The 21,543-nt window shown below is 47.1% G+C and overlaps 1 protein-coding gene across 1 annotated transcript in view; it reads left to right on the forward strand.

The window, feature by feature from the left end:
* The first annotated feature begins 425 nt into the window (after positions 1-425).
* Positions 426-21,543, forward strand: part of EVA1A (eva-1 homolog A, regulator of programmed cell death) — a 274,987-nt gene continuing 253,869 nt past the window's right edge. Inside the window, exon 1 of the mRNA XM_029071948.2 lies at positions 426-583. The gene's annotated coding sequence lies outside the window, so the exon portion shown is untranslated. The remainder of the gene's footprint in view (positions 584-21,543) is intronic.

Consider the following 21,543-nt stretch of genomic DNA (forward strand, 5'->3'; position numbering starts at 1 on the left):
AACAATAATAAGAGCAATGACAACACATATTTGTTTTTTCAATCAATCATTCAGTGGTATTTATTGAACACTTAGAATCTGCAGAGCACCATACCAAGCACTTGGGAGAGTAGACTGTAAACTCTGTGGGCAGGGAATGTGTGTGTTATTGGATTGTACTCTCCCATGCACTTAGTACAATGCTCTGCACACTTTAAGCGTTCAGTAAATGCGACTGACTGAATGAATACAGTATAGTGGAGTTGGAAGACACATTCCCTGCCCACAAGGAGTTTACAGCCTCAAGGGTGACAGACATTAATATAAGTAAATTACAGATAGGTACATAAGTACTGTGGGGCTGAGGGAGGCGTGAATGAGATTGCCAGGGCACTAAAAAAATGAATTTTTCTTCTTGGGATTTTCATTTGATGATACAGGACCCTCAAGGTGGCCAAGGGAGCACAAGGAATGAAACCCATCTGTTGTTTCTGTTGCTTTAAACCCGTGTATCTGTCTCCGGCTGGAAACACAAGGCTGCTGCTCTCCACACCCTGGAAAGTGTTAACAGACTAATTTACACTAAAGAGACGAGTTCCAAAAGGTGGGTGATGCTTCTTCTGGAACCCTTCTTTTCTCCCTTCCAACCATGCTCCTCCCTCTTTATTTCTCATCTCTGACAAACGTCTTTTAGTCTCTGCCTTCCAGTTATTGTCTGTTTCCCCGTGTTATCTAATCTGATCATTGCGTTGGTTCACAGAACTGTGTAGGTAGAGATGTCAAAGACATTATCGATTAAAACAACGTGGCAACCCAACAGATGAGGTTTATTGCCTTTTTCTCTCCGAGTGGAATAGGGTGCAATTCCGAATTTTATTCGTAAACTGATGTGAAAGCACACTGTCCCCAGCCCTCTGGGCAGGTGTGAATGATTCACATTTAGCAACAGAGACCGTTGTGTTTGAAGCGTCACTGACTACACATACCTCTGTGTGCAATCCTGGATGGAGGCATTCACTCTGGAGCAGAAAACAAGGTTAGCATGATATGTTAGTGTAACTTGATATTGTATGGTAAAGTCACTATCAAATTGTAAAATCATAGACTCAGCCTGGAACAGTCCTTGAGAGAGAGTGCCAGCTTTAGGAGTGCCAGGTGAAAGGAGGCAAGGTTTTTTGGAAGGAAGGGGGGCAAGCGGGCGGAGCATGGGAGAGGCCAGTAGGTTTTAAAGAGCTAACGGATCCAAAATGCCTAATTTAGGGCTTTTCCTGCTTGGGAGGTTTCCAGTCCCTCAGCCAATCTTATTTATTGAGTGTTTACCGTGTACTGAGCAGGTCTCGGGTGACACCTGGGGTGAGTGAAGCTGTGAAATGAAAATAATGGTTTCACCTGGACCCAGGATGAGTTGCTGTGAAGCCCACCCCACAACATAGATTTCACCTGTGTTCTAGAAAGGTCGTGCCCTCCAGTCCCTTGCTCCAAAAAAAAAAAAAAAGGTTTAATCACTCTCTTTTCAGTCATTAAATTGTGGTTGAGTGCTTACTGTGTGCCAAACACTGTACTAAGCACTTGGGAGAGTATGCTATAACAACAATCTAAGTGCTGTCCCAGATTAGACCAGGTGAGTGTAAGGATTCCTCCAGGAAAAATTAGTTTGTTTTTTTAAAATAATATTTATTAAGCACTTATTGTGTGCCAGACACTGTACTAAGCCCTGGGCTAGATACAAGCTGATCAGGTTGGACACAGTTCCTATCCCTCATCTCACAGTGTTAACCCCCATTTTACAGGTGAGGTATGAGGTACCAAGAAGGGCAGTTAAGTGATTTGAGTCAAATCACTTAGCAAGCAAGTAGGCGAGTGGCGATTAGAAACCAGGGCCTTCTGCCTCCCAGATCCACACTCTCTCCACACTAGGTCACCTTTCTTGGGCAGTTATTTTGCATAATAATCATAGTACTTATCTAGCGCTTACTCTGTGCCAAGCACTGTTTGCGGGCAGTTCTTTTGCTTAAAAGTAATGACAATAATAATACTCGTTAAGTGCTCACTCTGTGCCCAGCACTGTTCTAAGCACCGGGGTAGATACAAGTTCATCAGGTTGCACACAGTCCCTGTCCCACATGGAGCTTACACTCTTTATCCCTACTTTATAGACAAGGTAGCTGCCTCCCAGAGAAGTAAAGTGACTTGTCCAGGGTCCCACGGGAGACAAGCATAAGAAGTAGTATGGCTTAGTGGAAAGAGCCTGGGCTTGGGAGTCAGAAGGTCATGGGTTCTAATCTTGGCTCTGCCACTTCTCTTGGGCAAGTCACTTCACTTCTCTCTGCTTCAGTTCTCTCCTCTGTAAAATGGAGATGAAGACTATGAGCCCCACGTGGGACAGGAACTGTGTCTAACCCAATTTGCTTGTGTCCACCACAGCGCTTATTATAGTGCCTAGCACGTAAGTGCTTATCAGACACCATTATTATTGTTGTTATTCTCTAGGCCTCAGTTCCCTCCTCCGTAAAATGGGGATGAAGACCGTGAGCCCCACGTGGGACAAGGACTGTGTCCAATCCCATTTGCTTGTATCCACCCCAGCGCTTATTATAGTGCCTAGCACATAAGTGCTTATCAGACACCATTATTATTGTTATTCTCTGGGCCTCAGTTCCCTCCTCTGTAAAATGGGGATGCAGACCGTGAGCCCCACGTGGGACAAGGACTGTGTCCAACCCCATTTGCTTGTATCCATCCCAGCGCTTAGTATAGTGCCTAGCACATAATAAGTGCTTATCAGACACCATCTTTATTATTATTATCAGAGTGGGACCCCAAGTGCCACCGTCCCGCCCCTCAGCCACGCTGCTTTTTCCGAGAGCCCCGTCCGCAGCGCGGGGTGTCCCGGCCCGGCCGGCGCGGCGGGCGTTAGGACCGCGGAGCCGGCGGGCTGGCGGATCGAGCCTCCTGATTGGTGGGTTTCCCCCCTCTGGGGGCGGGGCCCCCCGGAGGCCCGGAGGACCCGGAGCCGGAGCACGGAGCGGAGCGGCGTTTGCGGGAGCCCGGAGCGCGGATCGCGGAGGCGGAGCCGGCCGCTCCCGTCCCGTCCCGTCCCGTCCCGTCCCGCGGCGGGGTCCGGAGCGCTTCGCAGCCCGTGCTCGCCCAACCGCAGCTCCACCCCCCGGGGCCGGGCACCAGCACCCCCACCGGCAGCAACGGCAGCGGAGGGATGAGCCCCTCTCCCGCCTGGCTCCTGGCCGGCCTCTGCCTGGCAGCCTGCACACCCTCAAGCTCGGAGGGCTTCTCAGGTGAGGAGGGCATCCCCCCCTCCCCCCCTTCCCCATTGCTCCGGGCCCAGGAACCCCGACACGTGGGACAGGGGGCTCCCCAGCACTTCATCGTAATTATAATCATCATCATGTTGAGGGTGGTGGAAGGGGCTAAGCGCTTACTATGTGCCCAGCACTGGTCTAAGCGCTGGGCAATAAGGGTGGTGGTATGGGTTAAGCGTTTATTATGTGCCCAGCACTGGTCTAAGCGCTGGACAATAAGGGTGATGGTATGGGTTAAGCGTTTACTATGTGCCCAGCACTGATCTAAGCGCTAGACAATAAGGGTGGAGGTATGGGTTAAGCGCTTACTAGGTGCCCAGCACTGGTCTAAGCGCTGGGCAATAAAGGTGGTATGGGTTAAGCGCTTACTAGGTGCCCAGCACTGGTCTAAGAGCTGGACAATAAGGATGGTGGTATTGGTTAAGCGCTTACTATGTGCCCAGCACTGATCTAAGCGCTGGACAATAAGGGTGGAAGTATTGGTTAAGCGCTTACTATGTGCCCAGCACTGATCTAAGCACTAGACAATAAGGGTGGAGGTATTGGTTAAGTGCTATGTGCCCACCACTGATCTAAGCGCTAGACAATAAGGGTGGAGGTATTGTTGAAGCCCTTACTATGTGCCCAGCACTGATCTAAGCGCTGAACAATAAGGGTGGAAGTATTGGTTAAGCGCTTACTATGTGCCCAGCACTGATCTAAGCGCTGGACAATAAGGGTGAAAGTATTGGTTAAGCGCTTACTATGTGCCCAGCACTGGTCTAAGCGCTGGATAATAAGGGTGGTATTTGTTAAGCGCGCTGGATAATCATGATGGTATGGGTTAAGCGCTTACTATGTGCCCGGCACTGTTCTAAGCGCGGGATAATAATGATGGTATTTGTTAAGCGCTGGATAATAATGACGATGATATTTAAGTGTTTACTATGTGCGCAGGCACTGGTCTAAGCGCTGGATAATAAGGGTGGTATTTGTTAAGGGCTAACTATGTGCCGAGCACTGGTCTAAGCGCTAAGATCCAAGGTGATCAGGTTGCCCCACGTGGGGCTCAACACAGTCTTAATCCCCCTTTGACAGATGAGGTCACTGAGGCACAGAGAAGTTAAGCGACTTGCCCAGAGCCACACAGCTGACAAGGGGCGGAGCTGGGGATTAGAACCCACGACTTCTGGCTCCCAAACTTGGGCTCTTTCCGTTAAGCCCCGATAATATCTGCTAAGCGCCTACGACGTGCCAAGCACTGTTCTAAACGCTGGAGGAGATGCAAGATAATCACGTTGTGCACTCACTCCTTAAATTACCTCATCTGTGAAATGGGGATTAAGGCTGTGAGCCCCACGTGGGACAGCCTGATGACCTTGTATCTCCCCCAGCGCTTAAAACAGTGCTTGGCACATAGTAAGCGCTTAACAAATGCCATCATTATTATTGCCAACTCTGATATAGCCTCCTCTCCCATCATTTCGCTTCTCTGTGCGTGAGACAGACTGAATACCTTGTAACTCCCCCAGCGCTTAGAACAGTGCTTGGCACATAGCAAGCGCTTAGCAAATATTATCGTGGCTTAGCGGAAAGAGCCCGGGCTTGGGAGCCAGAGGTCGTGGGTTCTAATCCCCAGCTCCGCCACTTGTCAGCTGTGTGACTGTGGGCAAGTCGCTTAACTTCCCTGTGCCTCAGTGACCTCATCTGTCAAATGGGGATTAAGACTGTGTGAGCCCCACGTGGGGCAACCTGATCACCTTGGATCTATCCCAGCGCTTAGAACAGTGCTCGGCACATAGCGCTTAACAAATACCACCCTTATTATCCAGCTCTTAGACCAGTGCCTGCGCACATAGTAAGCACTTAACAAACACCATCGTCATTATCCAGCGCTTAGAACAGTGCTGGGCACATAGTAAGCGCTTAGCAAATACCATCATTATTATTGCCAACTGTAGTATAGCGTCCTCTCCCAAGCGTTTAGTACAGTGCACTGCACGTGGAAAGTACACTTCAGTTGGGTGGCACCGGCTCGTTGTGACAGGGGCTTGTGTTTGGAGGGGGTGGGGGGTGTTTATGATGAGATTTGAATAGGGGTTAAGGACCAGGAGACGGGGGACTTTCATGTGAATAATGTGAATTTCATGTGAATCGATAAGTACTCCTGAGAAGCAGCGTGGCTTAGTGGGAAGAGCCCGGGTTTGGGAGCCAGAGGTCCTGGGTTCTAATCCCCGTCCGCCATTTGTCAGCTGCATGACCTTAGGCAAGTCCCTTCACTTCTCTGTGCCTCAGTTACCTCCTATGTAAAATGGGGATGAAGACTGTGAGCCCCACGTGGGACAACCTTCTATCTATCCCAGCACTTAGAACAGTGCTCGGCACATAATAAACGCTTAAATACCAATATTTGTATTATTTATGATGGAAGAAAAGTTTTGTCCCCACTCTAATTCAGAAACGGCCCCTGTTGGGAGACAGCTCAAAACAACCTGTCGGTTGACTCCGGGGAAACTGAGTCTCAGAGGACACTGAAAATGGCCATTCGGTGGGGTCGGCAGAGATCTGGGAAAAACAACTTTTGCTTTGTTGCTCTCTGCGCAGGCGACTTGGGAATTGAAATCTGGTCTCTAGAGCAAGGTGGGGCTAATTAGTCACTCCACTAGGGCTCTTTGGGGATGCTCTCCTGGGATCCCCCAAGTTTTGATCTGAATGTACTTTTTGCATTTATTTTTTTTAGCCGAGAAGTGGCCTGGCTCAATTGGAAACGAGGGGCCAATTAGAACATGCTGCTGGATGGCCAAGTTTTTAGCTCGAAGTGTTTGCAGTCTTTAATACCTCCAAATTCAACTGGGTGGCACTGGCTCTTTGTGAGAGGGGCTTGTTTGGGGAGGGGTCGGGTTTGGATAGGGGTTCAGGACCAGGGGACGGTACCGTTGAGACTTGGGTGCATCGATGTGCTTGTGATTTCGGCCCCCTCAGTGGGTAGATCGATTCTGCCGAGCCCTGCAGAGGCGAGGTGGCTGTGAGCGGGGAGGCAGAGCTGCTAACAACAATTTAAAATGAGGTGTCCCGCCCCGGCCCTCCTCCTTTCAGAGAGTTTCCTTTAATGTGAAGCTTTACAGACTGGCTCAGGAAAAAAGCAAGTCAGCGCTGAGTGGGAGAAGATGAACAGGTGAAAATGTGGTGGATGCGCTTAGCACTTTTCAAGGTGGAACTAATCATGGCATTGGTTAAATGCTTACCATGTGCCAAGCACTGTTCTGAGCGCTGAGGTGGATTCAGGGTAATCTGGTTGTCCCACGAGGGGATCATGGTTTTAATCCCCATTTTACACGAAGGAACTGAGGCACAGAGAAGTGAAGTGGCTGGCGCAAGGTCACCCAGCAGACAGGTGGCGGAGCAGGGATTAGAACCCACGTCCTCTGACTCCCCGGCCCGGGCTCTTTCCACTAAATCCAGTCCCAAAGCTGCTCTGATAAATGGAAAAGGAATTCACCATGATCTGAACTGCCACGGATTCAAGACACAGTGATGCAGGGTGGCCTTTTGCTCCACCCATAATCAGTGTTGGCGTGTGTGTGCATTAATGTACTTTCCCGAGCAAGAGAAGCAATGTAGCCTAGTGAGTAGAGCATGGGCCTGGGGATCAGAAGGACCTGGGCTCTAATCCTGGCTCTTCCACTCGTCTGCTGTGTGACCTTGGGTCAGTCACTTGTCTGTGACACCCAAATCTACATCTCCTCCCCTGTTCTCTCCTCCTCCCTTCAGGCTCGTATCTCCTCCTGCCTCCAGGACGTCTCCACCTGGGTGTCTGCCTGCCCACCTAAAACTCAACATGTCCAAAACTGAGCTGCTTTTCTTCCCTCCCAAACCCTGTCCTCTCCCTGACTTCCCTGTCACTGTGGACGGCACCACCATCCTTCCCATCTCACAGACCTGCAACCTTGCTGTCATCCTGACTCTGCTCTCTCATTCACCCCACACATCCAATCCGTCACCAACACCTGCCGGTCTCACCTTTACAATATCGCCAAGATCCGCCCTTTCCCCTTCATCCAAACGGCTATCGATCGTACTGGTACAAGCTCTCATAATATCCCGACTGGATTATTGTGTCAGTCTTCTCTCTGATCTTCCTTCCTCCTGTCTCTCCCCACTCCAATCTATTCTTCATTTCGCTGCCCGGATCATCTCTTTACAGAAACGCTCTGGGCGTGTCACTCCCCTCCTTAAAAACCTCCAGTGTTTGCCTATCGACCTCCGCACAAAACAAAAACTCCTCACTCTTGGCTTCAAGGCTCTCCATCACTTTGCCTCCTCCTACCTCACCTCCCTTCTCTCTTTCTTCTGCCCACCCCGCACGCTCCGCTCCTCCGCCGCTCACCTCCTCACTGTCCCCCGTTCTCGCCTATCCCGCCGTCGACCCCTGGCCCCCGTCCTACCGCTGTCCTGGAGTGCCCTCCCTTCTCACCTCCGCCAAACTCACTCTCTTCCCCTCTTCAAAGCCCTACTGAGAGCTCACCTCCTCCAAGAGTCCTTCCCACACTGAGCTCCCCCCTTCTCTCTCTGCTCCCCCTCCACCCTCTGCTTCTCCCCCTTCCCCTTTCCCCTCCGCTGAGCCCCCTTTCCCTCTGCTCCTCCCCCTTCCCCTCAGCACTATGCTCATTTGTATATATTATTTATTACCCCCTTTATTTTGTTAATGAGGTGTACATCCCCTTGATTCTATTTATCATGATAATGTTGTCTTGTTTTTGTTTCGTTCTGTTTTGCTCTGCCATCTGTGTCCCCCAATTAGACTGTGAGCCCATCATTGGACAGGGATTGACTCTGTTGCCGAATTGTACATTCCAAGGGCTTAGTACAGTGCTCTGCACATAGTAAGCGCTCAGTAAATACTTTTGAATGAATGAATGTGCCTCAATTCCCTCATCTGCAAAATGGGGAGGGAGACTGCAAGCCCTTTGTGGGATAGGGACCATGTCCACCCTGCTTAACTTAGTACAGTGCCCGACACGTAGTACGAACTCAAATGCCTTTTTTAAAAAAAACACTTAGTATAGCGCTGTGCACACAGTAAGCGGTCAATAAATACCATTAATTATGATAAACAATAATTGAGCAATCCATAACAGGCATGCCACCAAATGCAGGAACTTTACTGACTCCCGGTTTCGGGAAAGGATAAAGGCCCCTTTTATAAAAAGCCATTAGACTTTTGACCGTCACTGGAGCTAAAACCACATGCCCGGTGATAAAATGAGATAATTGAAGTGGAAGCAGTGTGGGTAAAAAAATCAAAAGGGGATACAAATGCAAGGTAATAGTATCATGAGACAGATCATTGTGCTTTCTGATTTGGAGTCAGCATCACAAATAGCACTTTGAATGCAGGATATGTCATCTCAGGGTGACAGAGTTGTCTGCAAACTTTATGGAGTAGTTACCCACACAAATACACGTCTTCCCTTTGGCAGTAGTGTAGGGGAAAGAACATGGTTCTGGAAGTTAGAGGACCTGGTTCGAGTCCTGCCTCTGCTGCTTAACTGCGGGGTGACCCTAGGTAAGTCACTTAACCTTTCTGTGGCTTAGTATCACCGTCTGTGAAAGTGAAGTGAAGAAGTGAAGTGATTTGCCCAAGGTTAAAATCCGTCTTCCCCTCTAGACTGTAAGCTTGTTGTGGGCAGGGACTATGTCTGTTGTTATATTGTGCTCTCCAAAGTGCTTAGTACACTGCTCCACACACTGTACTAATAAATGTTTGGCAGAGTTGGGATTGGAACCCAGGTCCTCTGACTCCCAGTCCCTTCTCTTTCCACTAGGCCATGGCATATGATTAAGTGTATGTAAGTGCTGAGGAATGCATATGAGTAGGTATACAAGAGCTGGGGATGGGTATAAATAAGTATACAAGTCCTGAGGATGAGTATAAATAAGTATACCAGTGTTGGGGATGGTCAATCGATTTGTCATCTCTCCGTTCTCAGGTGCCCCAGATTGGGGGTGAGAGGTGAATCATTTGATTGTCTACCTTGCAGTCAAGACCGGTGCCCGCTTCTCAAGTTGACCTTCGTAAATTCATTTCATTTTGAGCGCTATTTACTGTTTCCAGGTGGTTTCTACAGTGACAGCAAGCTGACCCTAGTAAAACCAAAGAAAACCCAATCTCGCACCTCGTAAGGCGCCGTAATCTGAGCTGTCAGAATGAGAATGCATTTTATGGGAAGTATTTGAACAATGTGGATGGTTCTTGAAGTTGTTTCTTTTTAGCGGTGAATCTGCTCTCTGAACTTCGGTGGGTGAAACCTGGCCCTCTGCCTCTACTGACAGGATCCGCTCTCCCTCCCCACCGATTTTCTTGATTTGTGGCTTTGTCAGGGTCCAGCAGATCAAATGCCAAAGGGTTTGGAGATATGCTATAACCAGTCTCCTGTTCTGAAATTTGTTCCTTGCATCCTTTATGTGAATTACAAGCTACCGCTAAAAGTCCCTGTGCCACTGGGTAGAAAAACAAAGTCTCTTCTCTCCATTCGCTGCACCCGACAGAGCAGGGTTTTGACTATCTTGGCTAGGTTTTGCTGGATGAGACCAATAAACATCATCATAATGACCATTTTGGCATTCATTAAGCACTCCCCATGTGCTCAGTGCTGGCAGAGATGTAAAGTGATGAAATTTGATGCAGTCCTTACTCCTCACCGGGCTCACAAACTATCTTATTCCCATTTTTCAGTTAGAGAAACCAAGGCCCGAAGAGGTTACGTGACTTGCCCAAGGTCACACAGTAGCTGGTGGTTTTGCTGGGAGGCAAATCTGGGTCTCTGACTCCCAGCTACACGCAGTTTCTGCCTAGCTACCAAGTTCCCCCACTTTTCTGAGCTTCTGTCCCTCCTGCCTTGTGGAATCTGGCTCATCTTTCATAAGCAATCAATCAGTGGTATTTATTGAGTGCTAATAATGCGCAGAGCCTTGTACTAAGCATTTGAATTAGAGTGTATTGATCCACAGTCCCTAGCTCCCAGTGAATACTGATGGAAAAAGAGAAATATATTACTAGATTTTTAAGAGAACAGGAAAGACTGAAGCAGCATGGCCTAGTGGAAAGAGCACAGGACTGGGAGTTAGAGGACCTGGGTTCTAATCGTGTGACCTTGGGCAAGTGACTTCACTTCTCTGTGCCTCAGTTCTCTCATCTGTAAAATGGGAATTAAGGCACTGCATCTCTCCTCATCTCCCCTCCTCCTTGTGATATGATGATGCTTTGTGACCTGAATTGGTCTAGGGTGAAAAAAGGGAGTGTGTTTTAATGAAGGTTTCCCCATTAGATTTAATAGCCGGTATGGTTATTTTCCAACCAGCAGCATGGCCTAGTGGAAAGGACACGGGCCTGGGAGTCAGAGGATCTGGATTCTAATCCTGACTCCACCATTTCTCTGCTGTGTGACCTTGGGCAAGTCACTTAGCTTTTATGTGCCTCCATTCACTCATCTGCAAAATGGGGATTAATACTGAGAGCCTGTGTGGGACAGGGACCGTGTCCAACCCAATTATCTTGTATCTACCCCAGCACTTAATACAGTGCCTTGCACACAGTAAGCGCTTAAAAAATGCCATAAAACAGCAAAAAATTGCCAAACAAGCTTTAGGAAAATGTTATAAGGTAGAGCTGTGTATAGTTCCCCTGGCAAGCACTGGAGAGTGACTTCCGGATCAGCGGTCCACAAAAGGACATCGTTCCCCTGCTCTGGCAGTTGGAAAACTTTTGTTTAAGCAGCGCTGGTTCAAAGTGTAAGCCCGTTTTTCTCACCCCCTGTGCCTACTGGCTTTTGGGTGGAGGATGTTTATTTGGGGAGCTGGTGGGGGCTGGAACTGGGCAGAGACCAGCCCCTGTCCCTGCATGAATTTCATCGGGCCCATAGTAATGACAATTTGCTTGACAAATCCATTCATGGAATTATCACTTCCCTCTACAGGATAACAGCTCCTGAGTGGCCTTTAAATAGGCTCTGATATTGAGTTGAAGGCTCTGAATGGCTTCAGAAGTGTCAGGAAGATTCATTCATTCAGTCATATTTATTGGCTCCTTTATACGAAGCACTGTACTAAGTGCTTGGGAGAGTACAATATCTTCTATCTAACCCAGCACTTGGGACAGTGCCTGGCACATAGTAAGTGCTTAACAAATACCACATTTAACAATAGATATATTCCCTGCCCACAGTGAGTTTATGGTCTAGAAGGAGACAGACAGACAGTAATATATATAAATGACAGAGATATACATAAGTGCTGCGGGGCTGGGAAGGGTGGTGAATAAAGGGAGCGAATCAGGGTGATGCAGATAGATGGATGTGGGAGAAGAGGAAAGGAGGGCTTAGTCAGGGAAGGCCTCTTGGAGGAGATGTTCCTTCAATTAAGCTTTGAAGCTGGGGAGAGAAGTTGTCTGAGATTCTTTATTCCTACCCTTTGGAAGATGGAGGGAGAGTTGGGGAAATGAAGTAGGAGGTATTTTGTTCATTCCAGCTCAGGGGAGGTGGTAAGATATTACAAGTTGCTTCTTCACCCCTCCCTGTTGATCCTCCTGTTCAACTCCTCTCTTCAGGAGGAGGCATACAATACATGTGACTCATGCACTTTCAGTTAAGGAGAAAGTAAACATGGTGAACTAAAGTGCTTTTTAACATTTGATTGCTCTCCCAAAACACTCTGGCCCCTAGGCTCCGGTTGATATTTTGCCTTTTATTGGATGCTTTTCTCTGAGAAGTGTTATGGGCTTTCTTATTAATCATCATAATCCCCCCCCCCGCCCTCCCTGGGGAGGATGGTATGAGCTTTTGCCGCAGAAACCCACTGAAGATATGGGCAGCCCACCCAAGTCCCTCAGCAACTTGGCGGTGGAGGTGAGGTTAGCGTTCATCTTTCTACTGCCCAATTAGTAGAGCAGCTAGTTCTCTATCAGCCTCGCCTAACCCTAGCCGTGATGTTCAGTAGCTAATAATAATAACTGTGGTATTTATAAAGCCCTTACCGTGGGCCGGGCACTTTACTAAGCACTGGGGTGGATACAAGCTAATCAAGTTGGACACATTCCCTGTCCCACGTGGGGCTCCCACTCTCAATCCCCATTTCACAGATGAGGTAACTGAGGCACAGAAAAGTGAAGTGATCCAAAGTCACATAGACAAAGCGGCAGAGCTGGGATTAGAACCCACGACCTTTCGACTCCCAGACCCGTGCTCTAACCACTATACCGTGCCGCTGTGTCAGAACGGATAAATCATTTACTCTCCTTCTTAAGCCTTCTTTGGTATTTGAGCCCTCCCTCTGGGTGAATTTTAGGGCTTTAGAAAAGAAAAGCAAAGTAATGTCCTTGGCCTCGAGGAGCTTGTGATCCATTGGAGTGGCAGTGGAATTCTGGGACAAAGAGCTCAGTTCTAAACGTCCTCAACCGTAAGTTGATGCCCTCCCCCTGGCCGTTTTCAGGAAAGGGGCAGCGAGTGAAATGGACATTTTTAGCCAGCCAGAAGCTGGGAAAGCAGACCTACTTAACAGGACACAAGTTTCCCCACCTACCTGCTAACCCAGGAATTCACTCAGTTGGAAGAGTTATTTTCCTTCCAGACCTGAAACAATGTTATAGATTGCACCACTATGGCAGAGTGCCACAAAACCCAGCCCAAACAGTGCCTGGCTCTCTGAATAAAAGCAAGTCAATGTGCCCCTGCAGATTCAGTAGCTGCCATGAAAATCCCATGGGTAATTTAATACACGAGGTTGTCTCTCTATGCAACACACCCTGCATATCTTGAATTCATATCATAATGTATTGCTTTAGGAATAGAAAGCCGACTTAGATTAGATGCTCCGTATGAAAGGGTAAAAGTATTATTTTTAATCTTATCTTTTTCATTTGGAGAAGTAGCATGGCCTGGCGGAAAAAGCGGGGGCCTGGGAACCGGGGGACGTCGGTTCTAATTCTGGTTCTGCCACTTGCCCGCTGTGGGACCTGGGGCTAGTCACTTAACTAGCTCGTTGTGGGCCGGGAACGTGTCTATGAACTCTGTTGTACTCTCCCAAATGCTTAGTACAGTGTTCTGCACAAAAATCGTGCTCAATAAATACAAATGATTCTATGGATCTCAGTTTCCTCATCTGTAAACCAGGGGTTCAATCCCTATTGTCCCTCCCCCTTAAAATGTGAGCCTCCTATGGGAACAGGGACTGTGTCTGACCTGATCATCTTGTATCTCATTCCCGCTCTTAGGGCAGTGCTTGACACGTCCTAAGCACTTGACAGATATCGCAATTATTATTAATATTTTGTACCCACACCTGTTTCAGGTCATTGGACTTGCCCGTTGCACTTTTTTTTTTTCTGGCTCCTAGTGGGTCAAAAAACTCAGATGAAGGTGGTTGGGAGTCATAAGTGCCAGTTTTTCATTTGAGGTAGGTGCAAAGAGAGAGTGGGGGTTCTGGGGAAAAATAATCAGGGAGAGAGAGAGACTGACTCTGGAAATCAATGTTGATCTGCTTCAGAAGCACTTAACTGGCTTTAGTCCTGTTCAGAGTTTACCAGAGGACTTGAAATGAGGGAATTTGGAGCTCAGTCCAGAAGCGGAGTAGTGAGCATAACAGGAGTAATATTGGTTTATCTTGAGTGCTTCTATCTTTCTAAATACGTGTGTGGGGAGAATACAAAATATGTAAATTCAGACATGGTCTTGTCCCAGTAGAAGTTTACAGTGTAGGCTGGGGATGACCGACTCTTAGAAAAGAGAAAGAAATTATGGACTAGGATGGCCAATGGAGCACTTAATAAAGGAATCAATAGCTAGGAGATTGATCAAATCATCAGTCCTTAGGGGTGAGGAGGATCTTCCTGATGTGCTTCCCCTCTCCTGGCAGCCCAGGTGGGCCAGGACCAGCTTAGGATGGCAAGGGAAGTAAGCAACTGCCTCTGTGGTACAGTGGGGCTGGTTTCACGGCCCTTCCCAAAGGTGACCGAAGCGAGAACCATATGTCCTCCTACCCCTTTCTAAGATGGTGGCCGCCGGGTTGTGTGTCACGCAGGATGGAATCGGCCCATCAGAGGGGCGCTTCAGGGTCTCAAAGCTGATGTGCCCAGGGTGGTTGGAGATGTGATAGCATGATGGGTACAACGCTCTTTGGACAGGACTTCTGCAGAACGTTGGGTAGGATCCCGTTCCGTTCCATGCCTGCGCACCTTATGCGATCCATCACCGCCATGAAGAGTGCTGTGTGATGCGTTGCATGTGCATGCAGCAGAACATAATGACATCATATAGGTCTGGGGAGGGAGGGAGGAGCAACTGTTTTTTTTTCCCTGACTTTAAGGCGGGGGAAATGATTGGGTCCCCATGGTTTTGGCACCCTTTGGTGTCTGTCAGTCAGTCAATCATATTTATTGAACATTTACTGTGTGTAGAGCACTGTACTAAGTGCTTTGGGCAAGTCACTTAACTTCTCTGTGTCTGTTACCTCATCTGTAAAATGGAGAATAAGACTGTGAACCCCACGTGGGACACCCTGTTAGCCTTGTATCTATCCCAGCGCTTATCACAGTGCCTTACACATAGTAAGCACTTAACAAATACCGTTATTATTATTACGGTATAACAATAAACAAATTCCCAACCCACTGGAAATTTCCTGGGAGCCTGGTGCAACTGGGCTAAGCTTTAATCCAAGGGAAAGTTGGAAGTCCTGAGGACTAGATTTCACATAATCAACCAACCCATGACCTTCTGACTCCCAGGCCCGGGCTCTATCCACTGAGCCATGCCCTTCCATGTCTGCTCAATTTATTGTGACCACTTTAGTTGTATATATTTGTCGGCCTCCCCCAACTTAAAGTGTATCTCTCTCTCTCTTTCTCTATTCCCCCTACCCCCTACCTTCTTTCAGATTGGAAGGCCTCTTTTGGGCCAGAGATATGACTAGAGGAATGTCCTCATGTTTTTACCGGCACTCCAGGCAGTCCTTTGTTGTAAGCCCCTAATAAATGTTATCTACTAGCAAGGTGATTGGAATGGAGGTTCATGTGGTGGTAGGAATGGTAACTGATGATACACCTTTTCTTCTATTTAATTTTAATTTGCTTTCTTGTCAAAGTTTACTCCTTGAGAGAGGGTTCCATGATTTTTCACAATGATTAGTCCAGGGAAATCTGTCTCTTGTTGCTACGCATGCTGTCAGAATCACCCCAGACAAGCCAAGCCAACTTATTCTCGCAGAACAAGATCCCTGAACCGGTGGGTGGTGGTGAAGGGGTTAGTAAGAAATCGTAGATCTAGAAGGGACCTCGTGAGGTCATTTATTCCATCCCCCTGCTTTCATGTAGGACTATAATTAAGCCATCCCAGGAAGATAGTTGATTATTATTTTCTTTAAAACTTCCGGGGAAGGAGATTCCATAATCACCTGGGGTAACGTTTAGTGTTTCTCAACCCTAATATTCAGGAAATTCAAACAAACCTAAACCCAATTTACAGCTGGGTTATTTCCAGTGTAACCAGAGAACAGCTCCTCTCCACCATCCAGGCAATAAGACTATTAAATCCTCTCTGGTTTCTATTTTCCAGGCTGAATAACTTCATTTTCTTTACCCTGGTCTCACAGGGCCTGTGGTGATCCCCCAGAAAGCTAATCAGGACACAGCTTAAAGCTGTGATGGGATCTTTGGTCTCACTTCCAGGTGGAGGCTGGGCAGCAAGGCTACGGCTGGCCCCAGGGTTCTGGGAAATTGTTTTTGTGTTGGATATGGTACCTTAGAACCATTCTCGCACCTTAGAACCATTCTCGCTAGAAGCCGCTGCTTCACTTTGCTCCCGTTTAGAGTAGCCTTTCGTCTGGTTTTTCCCCTGGTCCGTTCCCTGTCCAGTATGGATACAGGTCTGGATGTCTTTGCTATTTTTAAGAACCAGCTTCTCTCCATCTCAATTTCTGCCCAAGTTCCATGGCTCGGGAGCGGTGCCTAAGCTTAGAGGGACCTGAAAGGGAACTTTAAAATTCTGGAGCAAGTTTGTCTGGGTTGGGGGTGTAGTCCCTCCTCAGATCGATTACCACTTCACCATTTCCACCTCACCTAAGCAGTTGAGTTCTTACACTCCCTGCTGCCCTTATGTAGATATGTCTATACTCTTACTTCCTCCATTTGAGAAGCAGCATAGATTAATGCATAGAGCACAGGCCTGGGAGCCAGAAGGACCTGGGTTCTGATCCTGCCTCTTCCACTAGTCTGCTGTGTGACCTTTGGCAAGTCACTTCGCGTCTCTGGGCCTCAGTGATCTCATCTGTAAAAATGGAGATTAGGACTGTGAGCTCCACATGGGGCAGGGACTGTGTCCAACCTGATAACCTTGTATCTACCCCAGCATTTAGAACAGAGCTTGGCACATAGTAAGTGCTTAACAAATGCCATCATTATTATATTTATTGTAGTGTCTGTCTCCCCGGCTGGAACTGTAAACTCTCTGGGGGCAGGGATCATGCCTACTAGCCCTATTGTTCTCTCCCAAGCCCTTAGCCCTTAGCACAGCAAGCGCTCAATAAATTCAGTTTGACAAAAACTTGCTTTCCATTTGACTCTACCGAGGCAAAGGTAGTTTCTGGATTCACTGTTTGATCATAGAGTCAAAGGATCCACCAGCCAGACCCACCCCGAGCTAGCGCTTCAAGCTAACACGCACCCCTTCCTCCTGGGTGTGGCTGGTCGTTTGCCGGCATTGGTCGACCAGCACTGGGCTTGATACTCCGAGCCACTCTTCGAATCCCGCTTCTCCTTAGGCTTGCGGTACATCTTTACGTAACGGAGGCTAGGGATGGAAAACCACGTCGGAAAGAATTTTTTGAAGGAAAGAGCTGGAAGTTCCCTTTCTCTCCCCCGTCGTGAGACGGAGGGAAATGCTTCCATTTCGGCCTTAGGAAAGAGAGGGCGGTATCTGTTGGATCTTTCCGAGAGCAGCGTGGGCCTGGATTGATCTGGGCCTTGTGCTTGTCTCAGCTCATTGAGTAGCAGTGTGAGCTCATTCGTAGTAATTAATGCAAGTGTTTCTATACTTTCTGTGGATCCTTCAGGCCAGGACATGTTCCTTCATGTCAAAGATACGGTAAGAGTTTGGCAACCATGTGAGCTATTTACACATGAAAAACCAATGTATTTAGAGACCAAAGGAAGGAGTGGAAAAAACTTCAGAATCAGTGGGGTATGACATTCCTTCTCCCACAGCTAAGTGAACGTGTGTGTGTGTGTGTGTGTGTGTGTGTGTGTATTTGTGGGTTTTGATCTTATGAAATCGGGCCCCGCGGGGAACGTTAGAGTGAGAACTTTTTCCAGCGTGTCCTGAGACATCCTTTTTATCTGTGCACTTTCAAGCGGGAAAGTGAGAGGGAGGTGGTGGTTGCCTGGCGTGAACTGGGAAAAGTGGGTATATTCTGTTCAGAACCTAGTCTAGGGTGAATAGATCTACAGAGTTAGCTACCTTCGCCTGTGGCACGGCCCTGACCTCCTCCCCCTCACTCCTGGACCCCAGTTATTTTACACATTCTTGAATCCATGATTTCCTTTAAAAAGTACCAATCATCAAATGTTCTGAATAAGAAATTGAATTTCTTACAGATCCACTACCCGACCTTCAGGCTTCTCTTGACTTGTGCAGGCCGGTGCTGGTTTTAGTGATCGGTCAAGAGAACTGGAGTAGGGTCTAGAAATCAGATGACCATGGCGAAAATTACCATTGGCTTTTACCAGACATCTTTGTACTTGTAGAATTCTTCTAAACTGTAAACTCATCTCTAGATGGTAAGCTCATTCTGGACAGGGAACATTATCTGCCAATTCAGTTATATTGCACTCTCCCAGGCACTTAGTGCTCTGCACATAGTATAAGCACTCAGTAATTGATAAATAATAAGTATCTCATCTCTCTTGACTGATTAAAAGATGGAGCTGAGGATCATTTTGGGGTTAGGAAGGGGAGAAATGTTCCACAACTGCAGTCAAAGGGCCTGGAGCTGAGAAAGTCAGTTATATAGTTCCCAAATGGCCCTGGGATGTATTAGCCAAAGTTGGACTTGTAGGATTTGGGGAATGATCTTATTATCATTATTACTGCTATTATGCTTGTTAAGTGCTGGGGTAAGAGTTTTTAATTTTTCAAATCTATTGCCTTATAATTCTTAGAAATTGTGCTTGCCTCCGTGGAAAGGTATGAAATGTTCATTCCCATCCGTGACTAAGAGCACTATCATTGTTCAGAATATCCTGATGTTTAGCTTTAACAGATATAAAGACTACATTTTTCTCAAGACCCAATTGATTCTGTATGGCGAGCGATGGAATGCATTTAAAATTTTAGAGGAATAGAATTGTGTGAGTGCCCTAATAGATAATCTGAACTTTGGAATTATGACTGATATTGTGTGGATGGTCTTGTCAACTCGTTGTGGGCAGGGAATGTGTCTGTTTATTGTTGTACTCTCTCAAGTGCTTAGTACAGTGCTCTACACTCAGTAAGCGCTCAATAAATATGATTGATCCAAGTTAATCAGGTTGGACACAGTCCCTGTCCCACATGGGCCTCACACTTAATTCCCATTTTACAGTTGAGGTAACTGAGGCCAAGAGAAATGAAGTGAATTTCTCAGGTCACACAGCAGACAAGTGATGGAGCTGGGATTAGAACCCAGGTCCTTTGACTCCCAGGCCCGTGCTCCATCCACTAGGCCATGTCCTGTCCAGACCCTTGACAGAATATTCTTTTTGATGCAGGTCCTTGCCCTTTAGAAAGGAGGTGGTGAGACTGGAGAACAACGAATCAAAATTATTAAAGGGATGAAAGCCAAGGAGTGTGGAAAGCTGAAGGAATTAGTTGTTGTTTGTGGAATAGCAGGCTAAAGAGTCATTTAATTTTGTTTTCGATTGATGAAGAATTTTTGTGGGGAGGCTGCCAGTTAGCTGTTCTGTGTCCTCAAGATGGAGCAAGAATAATCCAGTGGAATGGGCTCTAAGGCATGTTCATCCATGGAATTGTTTAAGGAACATTTTAAAGACTGAGCAAGTCACTAAACTGACTTGCTCCTTTTATTCATCACCCCCCTCCTAGCCCCACAGCACATATGTACATATCTGTAATTTTGTATTTATATTAATGTTCATCTCCCCCTCTAGACTAAGCTCCATGTTTGAAGGGAATGTGTCTGTTTTATATTGTACTCTCCCAAGCGCATACTACATACTACAGTGCTCTCCACACAGTAAGTGCTCGATAAATACAGTTGACTGAAAACTGTAAACTGCTCTGTGCCTTAGTTACCTCATTGTAAAATGGGGACTGAAACTGTGAGCCCATGTGGGACATGGACTGTGTTCAACCTGATTAGCTTGTATCTATCCTAACATTTAGTACAGCGCCTGGAACATAATTAGTGCTTAACAAATACCGTTCGGGCCGGGGGAAGAAGGGAAAGTAGATTATTATCCCTGGTGACTTACTGGGAGGCAGGAGGCTGGACAGCCATTTCAGTCCTGTTTCTAACTGTGATTTCCTGCTCCTTTCCCTTCAGTCAGTCCTTACAGCATGTTCCTAGCAACTACTCTACCTCTTTTTCTCCTCTCTCATTTACCTTTTCCTTCTACACCCCAGCCTGCTCTTAAAAAAAAAAAAAAAATCCAGTCTCCTCTCCCTCCCTGGGGCATCTTTCAGCTAAAGCACCTCAAGGGTCGCTTTCACACGTTGAAGATAATTGTTGAAGAATAAAACGTTTGTCAAGGGACCACCACCAGCTGAAACTTCTCTTTGGTGAATTTCGTTCTTTTCGGTTATCTGGGGGGCTCTTCACTCTGGGGGGCTTCAGGGAACGTGAGAACACAGGCAGGGCAGCCTCCCTGTTTCTCCTGAGTCTGGTTCTTGGAGAAAGTGAACATTTCTGTGGAGGGAGTTTTCTTGACAAACTCATATTTATTGAGTACTTACTGTGTGCAGAGCACTGTACTAAGCACTTGGGAGAGTACAATATAACAGATGGTAGATACATTTCCTGCCCACAACGAGCTTGCAGACTATAGGGGTAGATAGCCATTAATATAAATTAAGAGGAGAATTCTTGTGTGAAGCCCCATGTGTCTGTTATTGTTATATTGTACTCTCTCTGGTGTTTAATACAGTCCTTTGCACGTAGTAGGTGCTCAATAAATATGAATGAATGAATCCTGATGGAAGATGTAGAAATGCTGGATTTTTTTTTTTTTTTCAACTCCAGGTTTCCATCAGGGACCATCCATATCTGGTCCCTCTGTGGTCTTTGGTTTAACGTCTGAAGTGCTTTATATCCAAGTAAAAATAATAGTAATGATCATGGTATTTAATAGATTAGTGTGTGCAGGCCTTGTACTAAACACTGAGGTTGGATACAAGCAAATCAGGTTGGACACAGTCTGTGTCCCATGTGGGGCTCACAGTCTCAATCCCCATTTTAGAGATGATGAAACTGAGGCCCAGAGAAGTGATGTGACTTGCTCAAGATCACAAAGCAGGCAAGTGGCGGAGCTGGGATTAGAACCCATGATTTTCTGACTCCCAGGCCCGTTCTCTAACCTCTACGCCACGCTGAGGTAACAACCTCTGTCTTATGTCCCTCCCATACAAATGGGAAAAAGAACAGCAATGCTTTCTTTAGTAAACACTCAATAAATACTGTGGATTGATTGATTCAGTCTAAAGTGCATCCATTGTAGTTGCCTGAGGTTTCTCTGATGCAAAGAAGGTAGAGAAAATCCCCTCTCTAAATTTGGCAGTGAATTAATAGTTCTGATTATATTCAGGACAAGTCCAGGACTGGCTTGATTACTTCTCCCCTTGGCATCCCACTCCTTTAGTAGACAATTATTGATTCTGTTGCCGGGGGGCAAATGCTGATTAAATACTGCACTTAGAAGCAGTGGAGCCTTGTGGAAAGAGCTGGAGCCTAGGAGTCGGAGGACCTGGATTCTAAACCTGATTCTGCCACTTGTCCGCTGTGTGACCTTGGACAAGTCACGTCGCTTCTCTGTGCCTCAGTTTCTTCACCTGTAAAATGGGGATTCTGTACCTGTTCTCCCTCCTACCTCCTACTGTGAGCCCCAACTGGGATCTGATTAGCTTATATCTACCCCGTACTTAGTACGATGCCTGACACATAATCAGCACTTAAATACCACTTAAAAAGGGTTAGGAAGGGCCCATTCCTCCCCTCTCTCCCTGCTCCC

The sequence above is a fragment of the Ornithorhynchus anatinus genome, chromosome 9, assembly GCF_004115215.2.
Source record: "Ornithorhynchus anatinus isolate Pmale09 chromosome 9, mOrnAna1.pri.v4, whole genome shotgun sequence".
Taxonomy (NCBI): Eukaryota; Metazoa; Chordata; class Mammalia; order Monotremata; family Ornithorhynchidae; genus Ornithorhynchus; species Ornithorhynchus anatinus.